Genomic DNA, 14673 nt, shown 5'->3' on the forward strand with positions numbered 1-14673 from the left:
TTAACATCCACTATTTAATGGCTTTCCCAGATTTCTCATATTTTTTTGCTTCCGCATAATACATGGTAACACATCTTATCCTCACGTTTACCTGAAGATATTTCCTAATACACTATTTTAATTTCTGTCCCCACTGTTAACTATCTCTATTACTCCACATTTTGTATTTTAAATTCTCCAGGGAAAAATCTGGTTAGCTCAATTGATCTCTCTGTACCAAGCCCTATTATCTTGCTTTAGTTTTCCAGTGTCCACTCAGGCAAAGCCAGGGGTTATGTCTAAATACAAAATGGGACTATGCATACAGCAAAGGCTAAGGGCAGCACAGTTTCCCCTAAATGGGAGCTTTGGCTTGACAGGCATCTGGAAGCTTGGCCAGCCTAGTACACTATCAAAGCAGGATTTCAAAAAAAAAAAAAAAAAAAAAAAGCAGGACCTTTCAAACAAAACAGAACAAGAAAATGAAAGGTTCTATTATATTATCCACCTAAACTTAGTTTCATGTCTGAAACAGTATTCTCCATCACATTTTATCCTTCCTTCCCTTGTCCCACCTGACATCCACCTAACATCACTACATAGTGAGTTTTTTGGAGGACACTGTAAAATTGGATTGTTTAGTGAAAGTATACTTTTTTTAAACAGCCTCCTCTTTTTTTATTGAGATATAACTGACATATAAAATGGTATTAGTTTCAGATATAAAGTATGATTCAGTATTTGTATATATTGCTAAATGATCACCACGATAAATCTAGCACACAGCACACACTTACAAAAATTTTCTTATTGTGATGAGAACTTTCAAGACCTACTCTCTTAGGTCTTTCAAATATGCGATACAATGTAATTAATTTAACTACTATTACCAGAAAGCATACGCTTTTGGAAATAGTTCTCCAGCAGAGCAGAAAATGTCTCTATATGAAAGTATATTACTTATTCAGCAAACACTCGCTATGAACTTATCCCATTTCAAACAATGTGCTGTCAGCTAGAGCTTAAACTCAAGTCACAATCCTGCCTTTTGGAAAAAAAAAAAATTTCAAGATTTTTAAGAAAAAAAAAAAGAATCTAGTCTTAATACTTGTCAGATGCAACTAAATAATAAGCAAGACTAATTAAAGAAGTATATTATTTTACAGCTTTTGCATATACAACTAAAAACAAATCACTACTATTTTGCACCTGTCTACAAAAGAAAGCATGCTCTCAAAGTAAATATGATACATTCTTTGCAAGTTTTATCCTTGAATATTTGTTTACAATTGTTTTCTCATTTTTGTTCTGTATCAGCCCATGCTAACAGATATCTAGCATGAAGAATGAGGCGAAAGCTCACGTTTTACATTTTTAATCTAAAATAGTAGCACTTCATGGTTCCAGATCATTATCTTGACCTGATGAGTTTGTTATCCAGCTCTACAAGAAGCAGATGGTTCAGACACATCTCAGGTCCCTTTCTCTTGTGACCAGCTTGTCAAATACCACATATGAAAACCTTACAATAATGATTACGAAAATTAACATTTACCAAGTGTTTACCACAAGGCAAACACTGTTCTAAATGATTTACTTAGATTAATTTCTCTTCAAATACTTCTGTGAGGTAACTACTATTATTAACTCCACAGAAAAGTACAGTAGGGCTTACAAAGGTAAGTTAAATGTGGCCCAGTATCTCAAAGCTAGTAAGAAGGGAAGTCAGGATTCACACCCAGGGAATCTGGTTCCAGCAGCAATGTTCACACATCACACTATCAGCTTACCAATAAAACAATTTTGGAAAACATCCAGTGACATCTCGCCAACTGAGTTAGATGGAGTTCTAGCTATATGTAAAATTTAAAAAATCTAGAGAATTATATATAATAATACATATACCACAAATATATATATATATATATATATATATATATATATATATATATATATATATATATATATATATAGAAATTCTGTGAGTTATATAGGATCCTTCCAATAAATTCCTTTTCCCCTTAAATTAGCTAGAGCAGGCTTATCTTTTAGTCAATGGAGAAACTCGACTGGTACAGGCAGCAAAACTGCAATTTTTAGAGTCTGGTAGATCATATCTGCAACCACTCCATGCTGCAGTTTCTTCTATGTGGTTGGGTTTGCTTATTTGTTTGTTTGTTTTGATCTGTGGCCATTTATTCTGAATGAAAATGTCCATCAACACACAGAAGTTTTAAGCCTGGCCACAATAAAACGCAATTAACCAGTGCCCAAGAGAAAATAACATCTGGAATTCAAAAGATCCTACAAAGCATACATAATGATAGCTGCAGGTGACCCTTCAAGTCATACCTGTTACCCAAGCCTCGAAAGTCAGGTTATCAATTTTATGCCAACAAGTGCCAGATATTCACCACTGTGTTCTCCAAATACTTAAAGCACAAAAGGGCGATGGTTTCAGTCTCTGGTCTAGATTTATCTTGGCAGGCTCTGACATCCGGAAGCATTCTTACATTTTATCAGTCTCCTGAGAGACAGATGCTTTATCCAAATTTTCCATGACTTCAGAAAACCACCTCAGCATGGCAAAATAAATTTTTTTTTTAATCCAACAGCTTTTTTTTTTTAAAAGAACATCTTGAAAGTGATGAAAAAGTAATTTAAAATAATGAAAAATAATAGGTTTTTGGCTGTGTGGGCCAAGATCAACTAAACTGATAGATAAAATTGTGAAGCAGTCAAGAGATGAAAGCTGTAAGATTTACTCTTTGTATCTTCCTCCCTTCTAGAGTCTCCTTTCCATTAATCTCTTTCGTTGTTATAAAACTGATGGGTAATGAAAAGCAATGATTACTGTACTACTAGTTCCAATTCAATTTGGTTTTTTAAAATTTATTTGTTTTAGATTTTTCAAGTCATTAACACAGACATAAGAAACAAACAAACAAAAAAACCCAAATCTGCCTAATCTCTGATTCATAGAATAATTAAAATAATGTACAAAACATACAAAAGAAACAGAAAATCTTGCAAAATACAACCATCTACTACCATCACCACAATAAATGTTAAATAACATGAGGTATCTGCTAATGCTCTTCTCCAATGGGTAGATATAGATCATTATTTTTCATAAGCAGCTTATTCAACCTAAAAATATTTGAGTGAACTGTACTATCAAAGAAGGAATAAAGTCAATGATGGACATATACCTGGTAAGAATTAATGAAAAGTGGCAAGGAAAACAAGTTTTTTAAAAAAACTTGCCAAGAGAAGCAGGTTTAAAAATGGTAGAATTTAACAATTCACAACATGCTTAACACAAACATGTCACATTTCATATATGGTCATTTAAAATGACCTATTTTAAGTCACAATTTATTATATACAAAAGAGGCAGAAAGCCAGAGTTTATAGCAGGTGAAGTGCCCTGGAGACCGATGAACATAAAGAAAAATGTGCAACCATGACTGCACATTACCTTCAACCAAAAGCAAGAAACATCAAAGTAAATTAGTATCATTCCTAGGTGCAAAATAAATCCTATCTAAAACAGCCCTTCTACAGTTAGGAATGATGAATTCTCAGAAATAGAAGGAAACTAAGTTTCATCTGATATTTGTATCTATCTTCTAGTTTGAACATCTTTCTCAAGATCTTGAAGAGTTAAAAAAAGAAAATTAGGGCAACCAAGCAGTTAAATTGCTATTTTTGTCTCCCCAAGAGCAGAGACCAAGTCTCATTTATCTTTTTATTTATTTACTCATTCATTCACTCATTTAACAAATCTATAATAAGCACCTACTAGATGGAGGCAAGGCAAGGTGCTGAGCATTGGCATTCAAAAAACATCTAATTAATGAATGGATAAATGAAAGAACAAATGAACAAACACGAAACAAACAATAAAGTAAAATACATACCCCAGGAGCTCTACATTATCACAATTACCTGAATGTCAATACCTTGTGATGTAATCGTAGATCACACTGTGAATACTTTTCCTTCAAAGCAGCTCCTTGCAGGTTCTTCTAGTGGGACAGTCTCCCACAGATCCAGCAGCCATATAAATTACTGGACCCCAGAGAAAGACAGGCCCATGATGATGGTAAAGTGGACCTCAATGGCTGCTACCAATGGGCAGCCATAAGAGGGCAGCAGAGGATTTGTTAAGCAGCAGGAAAAAAGAATTGCAGGCCTTTTAATCAAGACTAGGCAAATTATACTTTATAAGAGATTGTAATTGATGATATGAGTGGGTGCACTGGAACTACTCTCTCAGTAAGTATAAATCAACCAGTTTATTTGGAAAATGTAGTTAGATTCTTTGAAAAGCATTTTTAACAATCAGTGAAACCCATTAGGATAGCCTGAGGCTGGCTAACTAAATCATCCCTAATAAGTCTACACCATGTAGACACATAGGGCAATGAACAAAATCAGAACACAGGCTCCTTAGCCTTGTATTTCCAGAAGAAATACTATAGCTGTCCTTAGGTTCAGATGAGGAATACCTTCAAGTATTGTTACGAAGCAAGAGCAATCTTTAGAAATTAAAGCAAAACAGCACACAGAAGAACTCACTACCACCTAACTGGGCCCATTATGCTATTATGTATCCATATATAAAGTCATGCAGAAGTAAACATTACTCAACTTTAGGAAAAATATATCAGTAAAGCAGATCAACAGTTGAAAATATGTCATTTTTTTGTTATTGCAAGTGACAGTGTATGATTATTAATCTGGTTTTACAATAATATCTACAGCTCTAAGTGAAAGAACAACAATCCTTCTGTATAGATTTTAAGTGAAAATGATAAAATGGTTAACTTTCACAACAAGATAGACCTATCCAAAACAGTAATTCTTCTAAATAAAATTGAAAGTTAAAGCATCACCGTATAATACCATTTTTACAGATGGCTCAGGACCTAGCTTATTCAGTGAAGGAGGGGGAAAAGAAGAAACAGAGTAAAGAAAGGGAAAGAGAAAGCCTTGAGTTTTCTTCGAAAATACAATCTACCTTGAAAAACAAGAAAATTCTATATTAAAGGTCCAGTGGGACATTAAAAGTGCTACACTGTATTTATACTTCAAAAATTCAAAAGCTAAGGGTTATGATAGCCTATCACTTAAAAACCCTTTTCAAAAATAATATAAGCTAACACAACATTGTAAATTGACTGTAGTTCAATAAAAGTAAATTTTTTTTGAAACCCACAAGATAAGCAGCTACCCCTACCCTTGCTGCCCTGTCCTTTCTCAGCAGGAGCCACTGACACATATTTACAGTCAAAAGCACAGGGAAGTCAGTTCTTTGAGGACTTCCTCACCTCTCTAGCTATTTTATCAAGTCCTCAGCAGTTGTAAACGTTCATTTTTGAAGGTCCAGCTTCAAAAGTCCTTAACTGTATGAAATTTTCAAATCTTTGGCTTTTCCTGTCTGTGTTAATTGATAAATTCTCAGGAGTTTGACTGCTTCTTCACCAAAATTGGAGCAGGAAAAGAAAAAAGGAATATTGCTTCAGAGAATTGAATGAGGCTTGTGGAATTCCAGTAAGGTAAAGATATTTCTGGCATCCCCAGCTATAGAGCATCCCACAACTAGAGCCTCTTTACCTGCTGCCAGAGCTCTCTGAGGTGCACTCTCTTCCTGCATGGTTTCTGCATCTGAGTACTGCACTGAGCTCCAAGAAGCCTGGACACTTCCTTCTCCAGGGCAATGGATGTGTCCACTGAGTTCACCTGGCTAGGTAGGTCTTCATCATCAGGTAAAGTACAACCCACCATATTAACTTTACAAACTCATGGTCTTATTTCTAGATCCCAACTACTCTTCACCTGCTGTAGGTGTTTCCTACCTTCCTCTATCTCAAAATTTCTCTGGGTCATCATTAAACCTCTTCTCTACTGAACTTTATCCTAGAAAAAAGTGTTCTTCCTCTATACTTGGCAAACATACATACCTTTTATTGAGCTAATTTCAGACTGTATCTAATTCAGACCTGTAATAGTCGAATAAAGTTGAACAGAGGCTCAGATGTAACATCAGGTTTCTAATTCCAAATAACTGGCATACAAATTAATTTTTAGCATCCAATTGTTTGTATGTTGGATAGCACTAAAAGAGTACTTTTGTTCAAATGAATTTTTATATATATATATACACAAAAAATATATATATATATTTATATATATATAAAAAAACATTAATTAAGATTTTGGTACAGTAAGTTCTTTTGTTTATGTAATGAAAACATTTGGTACATACCAAACACCACACTGAAAAGAAAGTTAAAAACATAGTACAAAAACAAAGTTTAAAAAGTTTAAGTTCAAAAAAAGTTTAAGTTAACTAAAAAGAGTAAAAACAGCTCAGATAATGGAAATTATTATGGCATTACCCAAGCAGAACAAAGCCAGTGAGACATGAGTTATTTTCCACCAGATTAAAAGTCCACTTAAAAAAAAAAAAGTACATTGTAATGTATTTTTTGAGGTAAAACTACAAGAACAACACTGAACATATTACACATCCTTTGACTTTTTTAGTGTAATGTCCCACCACTATCACACGGAACAAAGTAATATAAGACACATACTCCTGAATGGTAGGCACTCAGTAAATGGCAACTATTCTTAGCAACTAAATTTTCCTTCCTCCACCAATTACTGGTTTACTATCACTGATCCTCCACAGAGGCCACAGTCAAAGCATTCCCACTAAGGCCTTCTTGGACTAACACAATAAAATGGTCACAAATTTATTACAAGTAACACAGCTTGACAGTTTGTTTCAAGAATAGTGTTTCATTCTCAGAACAACATACAATTACCATTAATATCCCCATTTTTTCCTGATGAGAAGACTGAGGCACACAGAAGTAATGTGCCCAAGGTCATACAGAAATTAGCTGATTTATTACCAGGAACTTAGAACCATAAAGAGCACCTACTCCAACTTTTTCATTTTACTGATAATGATAAGGAAAACTTTCTTAATATGTTTGGGCTGTTATAATAAAAACACTATAAACTGAATGGCTTATAAACAATAGGAATTTATTTCTCACAGCTCCGTTTAGGCTGCTATAACAAAAATACCATGAAGTGGGTGACTTAAAAATAACAGAGATTTATTTCCCACAATTTTGGAGTCTGGGAAGTCCAAGATCAAGGAACAGGCAGATTCAGTGTCTGCCCACTTCCTGATCCACAGAGGGGAGCTCTCCAGGGGTCTCTTTCATAAGAGTACTAACCACTTCCTAAGGCCCTATCCAAATACCATCACACTGGAAACCAGTTTTCAACATACGAATTTTGGGAGGATACACACATTCAATCTAGAGTAGAAAATGAGGTCTACACACATAGATTCCCCCTTCTAAGTCAATGAGGTGGAACATCAAATCCAGGCTCCTAAAACCCTGCACAGAGCTGCACAACTACACTATACTGCTGCATAATAAAATCAAAACTAAAAACACACAAATAACAGAGAACTATTATTTCTATACACGTTAATAATTTTTCAGAATATGTCCCCACAAAAACTTACCCAAAAATGTTCATAGCAGTATTATCCATAACACTAAAGACATGGAAACAACCCAAATGTCCACCAATTCTGAATGGATAAGCAAAACTGGTACATCCATATAATGGAGTATTATTCAGCAGTAAAAAAAAAAAAAAAAAGAATGAGGTATAAATACATGGTACAACATGGATGAACCTTAAAACATTATGCTAAATGAAAGAAACCAGACAGAAAAGGTCACATACTCTAAGATTCCACTTATGTGAAATGTCCAAAACAGGCAAATCGATAGAGACAAAGTAAATTATGGGTTGCCTAGGGCTAAGGTAGGTATAAGGAATGCCTGGTAATGGGCACACAAATTCTTTTTTGGGGTGATGGAAATGTTTAAAATTATCATGGTGATGACTCACTAAATCTATTTTTAAAAATCACTGAATTGTATACTTATAATGGATGAATTTTATGGCTATAAATTTTACCTCAATAAAGCTGTCAAAAAATAATTAAAAAAAAAACAACAGAGTTGCCCATTTGGTAAATCAGGAAAATCTGGATGAAAATGATGCTCATTTTAAGTATTAAAAATTTTAAACTAAAAATATGTAAGCAATATGTTCCAGAAAGTCTGTGAAATGAACTGCATATGCTGAACAATTTGTCCCCCTGACTCCCACTATAATTAGAACGTACTGCTATGAAAGAACTTCAGCTGCAAAGACAAATTTCTTTCAACATGGTACATTCTGGATGGAGTAAAATAATAAGAAAAAAAAAAGAGTAAATGGATTAAATAGACGGAAGAAAAGAGAGTATATGCAATAATACTGATACCACTTTTATGTTCATAGTTGCCCAAACTATCACTTTAAGTATAAAGAGAATTTAGATTTGCTTTTTATTTTTAACCAAAGTGGTATTTATAAATAATGGTCTTATCTCTTAGGGTATCTCTAAGTTTTCATACCAACACACATGAAGGCATCCAAGATTTGATTAAAGGTTAAATGTTTATTACTTCCAATAGTATCACATGTCTTAAAAAAATATCAAGTTTGCTTTTGAGGAAAGTGTAAACTGTGCCTTTGAATTAAAATAATACTAAGACTTTCTGGCATTCCCTAAAAATCAAAGGCTTAGAGGATCACTGAATGCAAATCACTTTGAAGCATCACCTACAATAAAAGGTGGAATGTAAAATTAGTTATCTGTATAATTCTTTATACCTCCAAATAAAATAACAATAATGACTAATATTACTGGCAATGTTCTATATATAAAGCAGCATCCTAATCACTTTGTGTTCATCGCTTTATTTATAACTCACAACAATCCTATGAGGTTAGAATTATTGTTATTACCATTGAGCAACTGAGGAAACTGAAGCTAAGTGAGATAGAGAGGTTAATCTGCCCAAGGTCATGCAGTTAATAAGCAGCAAAACTGGCATTTAAACCTAAGGCTGGGTCTAAGGTTTAAATGACATTATTTCTCATGCTCTTAACATAGCAACCTTTATTAAAATATGAATAGTAAAGGTCTTCAACATCTCTCAAATAGAACTGTTCATTTTTTAGGTGTAAGGACAATAAGGTTAAATTTATTAAAAAGAGCACCTTATCTTTTAGTGACAGACACTTTAATATTTATAAATAAAGTATGTCTGGGATTTGCATCAATAATGGGCAGGGGGAACATATATGGAATAGAACTTGTCATGTGTTGATAACTGTTGAAAGAAGACAGATGATGGGTAAACAGGAGTGCATTTTACTACTCCTACTCTCTCTGCTCTTGTATGTCTGAAAATGTCCATGACAAAACTAAGAAGACTAAATCTTTAAACATACCAATACTGTGAAAGAGGAAGCTACAATCCTTTACAATTTTTTTTTTTTTTTTTTGCATTGAGCAGTAGTTTTTTAGGTCAAAATCAAGGAGAGACAGGACACAGACAACACATAATTTTAAAATATTCACATATTCACCATCATATCCTAAAGCTCTTTCTGTAGAAAGATCTGAGGATTTGGTCCCCATGTAAGACTGCTGAGAAGGAAACAAATTCTTACACATAAAATAACAAGATAAAAAGAAGCAGGTATGAACACTGGGGTGCACATATCTTTTCAAATCAGAGTTCCCTCCGGATATATGCCCAGGATGGGGATTGCCGGATCATATATGGTAAGTCTATTTTTAGATTTTTGAGGAATCTCCAAACTGTTTTCCATAATGGCTGCATCAAACTACATTCCCAGCAGCAGTGTAGGAGGGTTCCCATTTCTGTACACCAGAAACTGACACACTGTAACTGACTATATGTCAATTAAAAAAATAAACAAATAACCTCAAAAAAAAAACTTTTTTAAAATAAAATAAATAAATAAATAAATACAAAGCAGATAGGCAGGTGGAATCCCTGCTCTCACGACTGCTTTGTTGGCACTGGAAACTTGTTTCCTGTCCCTTTGGGTCTTTCTCACTTTGTGACTGGAGTCATTTTTTCAGCAGTCTCCGTCCCACTATCACTATATTATACTCTTTTATAAGTAATTAAATTACTAAGGAAAACAAAAATCTATGTTTACAATATGCATTCACTGATGTATGAACAGGACACTAACATATGAATAGTAGTGACTGGTCAGAAGAAAGGAAGAGCTCTTAGGTGAAGACTCTAATTATTGTTTGACCCAAAATAGAGATTGCAAAAGTTTTGCAAGTAACACATTAACACTTAAGAGCATGTTCCAAATTTAGTAACAATTTATTTTACCTATATAGTCAATAAAGCCAAAAAAAGTTATCTCTGAAATCTAATAGCAGGTGTTGGCTGTCATTTGAATGTGTCCATTTGTTTGCCTGGGACCAAGGCTGGCACATGACCAATGCACAATAAATGTTCACTGAAAACTGCCTTCTTATAATCCTGCCAGCTTTCTCATTTAGGTGCCACTGGGCAGAAAAATTAGGAAGTAGGAGAAAAAACAAGGGAAAACCAAGCTTAGATAATTTTAAACTTGACAAAGCACTATGAATAGACCATGCATTTACTCTGAAAAGAATATTGAATTACATAGTTCAGGGACCTTTACTGAAACATCTTGGGACCAGGTCCATTGGGATCATGAATGAAGAGAGGCATTTTAAAAAGCCTTCTTTACGCTGAGCCAACTCTAAATTTCGGCTTTTAGAAATGGCTTATTTAACTTTACTACATTTACAGCCTAAGTGAGTTTTCACTATCTATAGTTCAATACTTGGAAAAAGTCACTATTTAACATGAACCTTTTTTTCCATTTTCTGAAATTGTATCTTCACTTTTGCCCCAGTATTCACCAGCCCCTCCTCTATCTCACTTTCTCACTTTAATATCTATAAATACTGTCCAGCTTCTACTTCTCTCTTGCAGTATTTGGATGGTTCCTGACTCTAGCACCCACATCTCACTTGGCAGATGATATGGTCTGTCAAATTCACAAAAGAACCACAGAGAAAACTTTGGGATTCCTCCATACAGTCAAAAAGAAGCTTTTGACAGCAAGTATTTCTAATAATTGAAGCAATATCATTTCTGCTATCAACTAATACTACAGTCTGGAAATGAGACTGTGGCAACAACAATTAGAAAGAGTATTAATTTTTGTTGAGGCACAGAACGCACAAAATCAAATTTTTTAAAGTGAGAAACTATGCCAATTGTTTACTTTACAGAAAAACGACTGAAGTTTAAAGAGGTTTTCCTGAAGTGGCCACTGATTCTAGTACAAAGCATACCAGTTAGGTAAGAGGGAACAAAGAAGCATCTTCCATTTTTAATGATTTCTGTACTGTTTGTGCAGGCCTGGAAAACAAGCAGAGGTAGCAGGCTGTAATGATTAAGAATTAGAGTCAGACCGACCTGGGGTCAAATCCTAACTCTGCCCCTATCAACTGTGTGACCTCAAGCAGGTTGCTTCACCTCTCACCCTGGTTTCAGCACCTTAAGAGGGCCCAGATGCCATTCTGTGTAGGGTGAAATCCCAAAATTCTTTCATTAAATCCCCTTTTAGCTTAGTAAGCTCATTACATTGGCTTCAATGCTTTAAATTAAAAGGACTAGAACTAAAACAAACACTGTTCCTGAACTCCTTCCTTAAGATCCTCCCCTCCTTCCACGAATCTTCCTTGATACCTATCAACTACTGAGGCAAACTGAAAGACACACAAATCCTCCACTACAAAGGAAATAAAGATGTCCAACAAACAAACTATACTTTGCTACAGTGACAGAGAAGGGTACTCTTAAATAAGTATTCTCACAAGTCCCTAAAACATTAGTCTTGCTCATAGAAGTGCAGAGGCATAAGCAATCTTCATCTATATAAAACTACTATAAAATTAAATCAGAACAATTAAACTGATGAAAAATACCCCCTAAATCAATAACAAAGCACAAAACATTAATAAACATTCCAAACTCAATTGTATCTCTTTAAATACACCTTCAGTATATGAAAAGAACACTTTGGATCAAAAATATAAAACCAAAAAATAAAAACAAACAAATGAAAGAAGTGATGACTGAACTCAGTTAAAAAGACAGAGGAAAAAGATAAAATCCTACCAGAATTGAAGACTAAATTCAAGGTGCCCAAGAATAAATTCAAATCAAAACTTTTAAAAAGGCATTGATAGAAAACAGTGAAAGAATCAAAAGGGTAAAAATGAATTAATAAAGTAAAAATACATAGAAAGTTTTTGAAATGAAAGATAGACGAAGAAGATATAATTACGTGTAACTGGAGTCCCTGAAGAAGAAAAAACATTGGAATAGAATATTTAAAACTATAACCCAAAAATAGTTTTCAAAACCCAAAGACCCACCTCTACATATTAAAAGTACCCACTAGGTAGTAGGGAAAATTGACCTGCTACAATAAACTATAAGAAATATCCCAGTAAAACTGTAAGACTTAAAAAAAAAAAAAAAGGGCAAAATAAAACAAAGAATACCAAGCAAAAGGGTCAAATAACTTATAAGGGCAAAAAAAATTAAGACTGGCATCAGACTTCTCAAAAACAACATATTAAGCAAGGCCACACTGTAATAAACAAGGAAAGAAAGTGCAAATGAAGAATTTTGTTTCTGGCCAAGCTGTCCTTCCAGTATCAAGGCTATGCAAGAACTCAGAAAATTGTGCCCACAAGCTCTTCTTAAGAAATCTGCTAAAAACTGAAATATATCTAACCAACAGATGACTGGGAGACTTCAGAGAAAGTTTGATGGTGAGGATTTAACATATTTAACTACAGAACTAAAAGCAAAACAGCACTGCAGTTAAGATTTGAAAATGAAATAGATATAATTCAACTAAAAACATAGGCGAAGAGGGAGAAAAAGAAAGATGTAGAATAAACTCACTGTTGAAATAGCAACAGGTAAGAATCAAAGCATACTATTAAAAACTAAAATAAAGGACAATAGAAAGTTAAACAAGAAAGCAAGGAAGAGGGCATTTTAAAAAGGTATAAGTACACAGGTAACTTCTATAATAACAAATTTTTTAAATGGAAGTGCAAAGAAAGCATATCACAAAGAAACAAAGAAAAATATAACAATGCATACAATATACATATAACAAACTAATATGACAAACTTGAGATCAAACTCAACAGTCATTAACAGAAAATGATTTTTAACACAGCTCTTAAAAACAGGCCTAATTAAATGCTATATGCAAGAGATAACCTAAGGGAGGGGCAAGATAGGGGTGGAGGATCAGGAAGTACAAATTACTATGTATAAAATAAATAAGCTATAAGGATATAAGGGAATGTAGCCAATATTTTATAACTATAAATGGAATATATAACCTTTAAAAATTATGAATCACTATGTCGTACACCTGACACTTACTATAATATTGTATGCACATCAACTATACTTCAATATAAAAATAAGACAACCTAAAACCACGTAAATCAAAAAGACTAAAAATTAAAGAGACAGGAAAAGGGATATCAAAGCAAACAGAAACAGAAGCAGTAAAAAAGCAGAAGTAGTGATCCTGATACTAAAGAATTCAAATCAAAAGAGCATTAGATGTGACAAAGAGAAACAGCATTTAATGTTAAAAGCCAAATTACACAATGAAGATACAACAATTAAAAAAACCTATGCATCAAATAACACAGCAACTATTTGTAAAAAGCAGAAACTAAAAGGGATGCAAAAAGACTCAGAAAAACAACTTTAATAATACATGACTGACACACACTCATGAACTTAACTAAGAATATAAGCAACTTAACATAAACATAACATACAACATAAACAAGGTAACTCTTGACAGATATACAGGGAGAGAAGGTCATGTGAAGAAAAAGATGCAGAGATTGGACTTGTGCATCTACAAGCAACAAATGCCAAGAATCACCCGCAACCACCAGAATCTGAGAGAGAAGTGCAGGATGATTCTCCCTCAGAGCTCTAGAAGGAAACAACCCTATCAAAACTTTGATTTCAGACTTCTGGCCTTCTGAACTGTGAAAGAATAAATTTCTGTTTTAAGCTAAAAAAATAAGAATAAATTTTTAAAATAAGGTAAATCTTATAATATATATCAAACTTTATACCCTGGTAATAAACACTACTCTCCTCTTCAAGTGAATATGAATACTGACAAAAAAAAAGATTATATGTATGTCTTAAAGAAAGCAGCAGTATATTTATGAAGTACAAATAACACAAAGGCTGTTCACAAGTCTAAAATATTAGACATTACTAACAGAATCACAAAACAAAAGGGCACTTTACCCCAAATTTTTAAAATTCTCTATTATTAAACAACTTGAATGAAACAGAAAAGTACAAACCAAAATTACAGATTTTCTCAAAAACAATATGAAAATGATACAAGCTGAAAACAGGAAAATCCATATTCTTGAACATTTACATCAATAATAAAAATAAATTCCTAATTCAAAAAGAGTAAAATAAACCAAAGGGAAAAACACAAGGATAGAAATAATAAAGATTTAAAAAAGACATTAATGAGGTAGAGAATTTCTAAAGTTATATCTAACTCATAAATCAACATCTTGGACTTTTAAATTAAGAAAATAGACAAGGTTAACAGAAAAAAACAAGGAGAAAATACAAATAT

General features: G+C 33.5%; 1 protein-coding gene across 3 annotated transcripts in view; it reads right to left on the bottom strand.

Moving 5' to 3' along the window:
- SESTD1 (SEC14 and spectrin domain containing 1) overlaps positions 1 to 14673 on the bottom strand; it is a 118054-nt gene that overhangs the window by 80889 nt on the left and 22492 nt on the right. The window lies entirely within an intron of this gene.

Source organism: Camelus bactrianus, chromosome 5, assembly GCF_048773025.1.
Source record: "Camelus bactrianus isolate YW-2024 breed Bactrian camel chromosome 5, ASM4877302v1, whole genome shotgun sequence".
NCBI classification, from domain to species: domain Eukaryota; kingdom Metazoa; phylum Chordata; class Mammalia; order Artiodactyla; family Camelidae; genus Camelus; species Camelus bactrianus.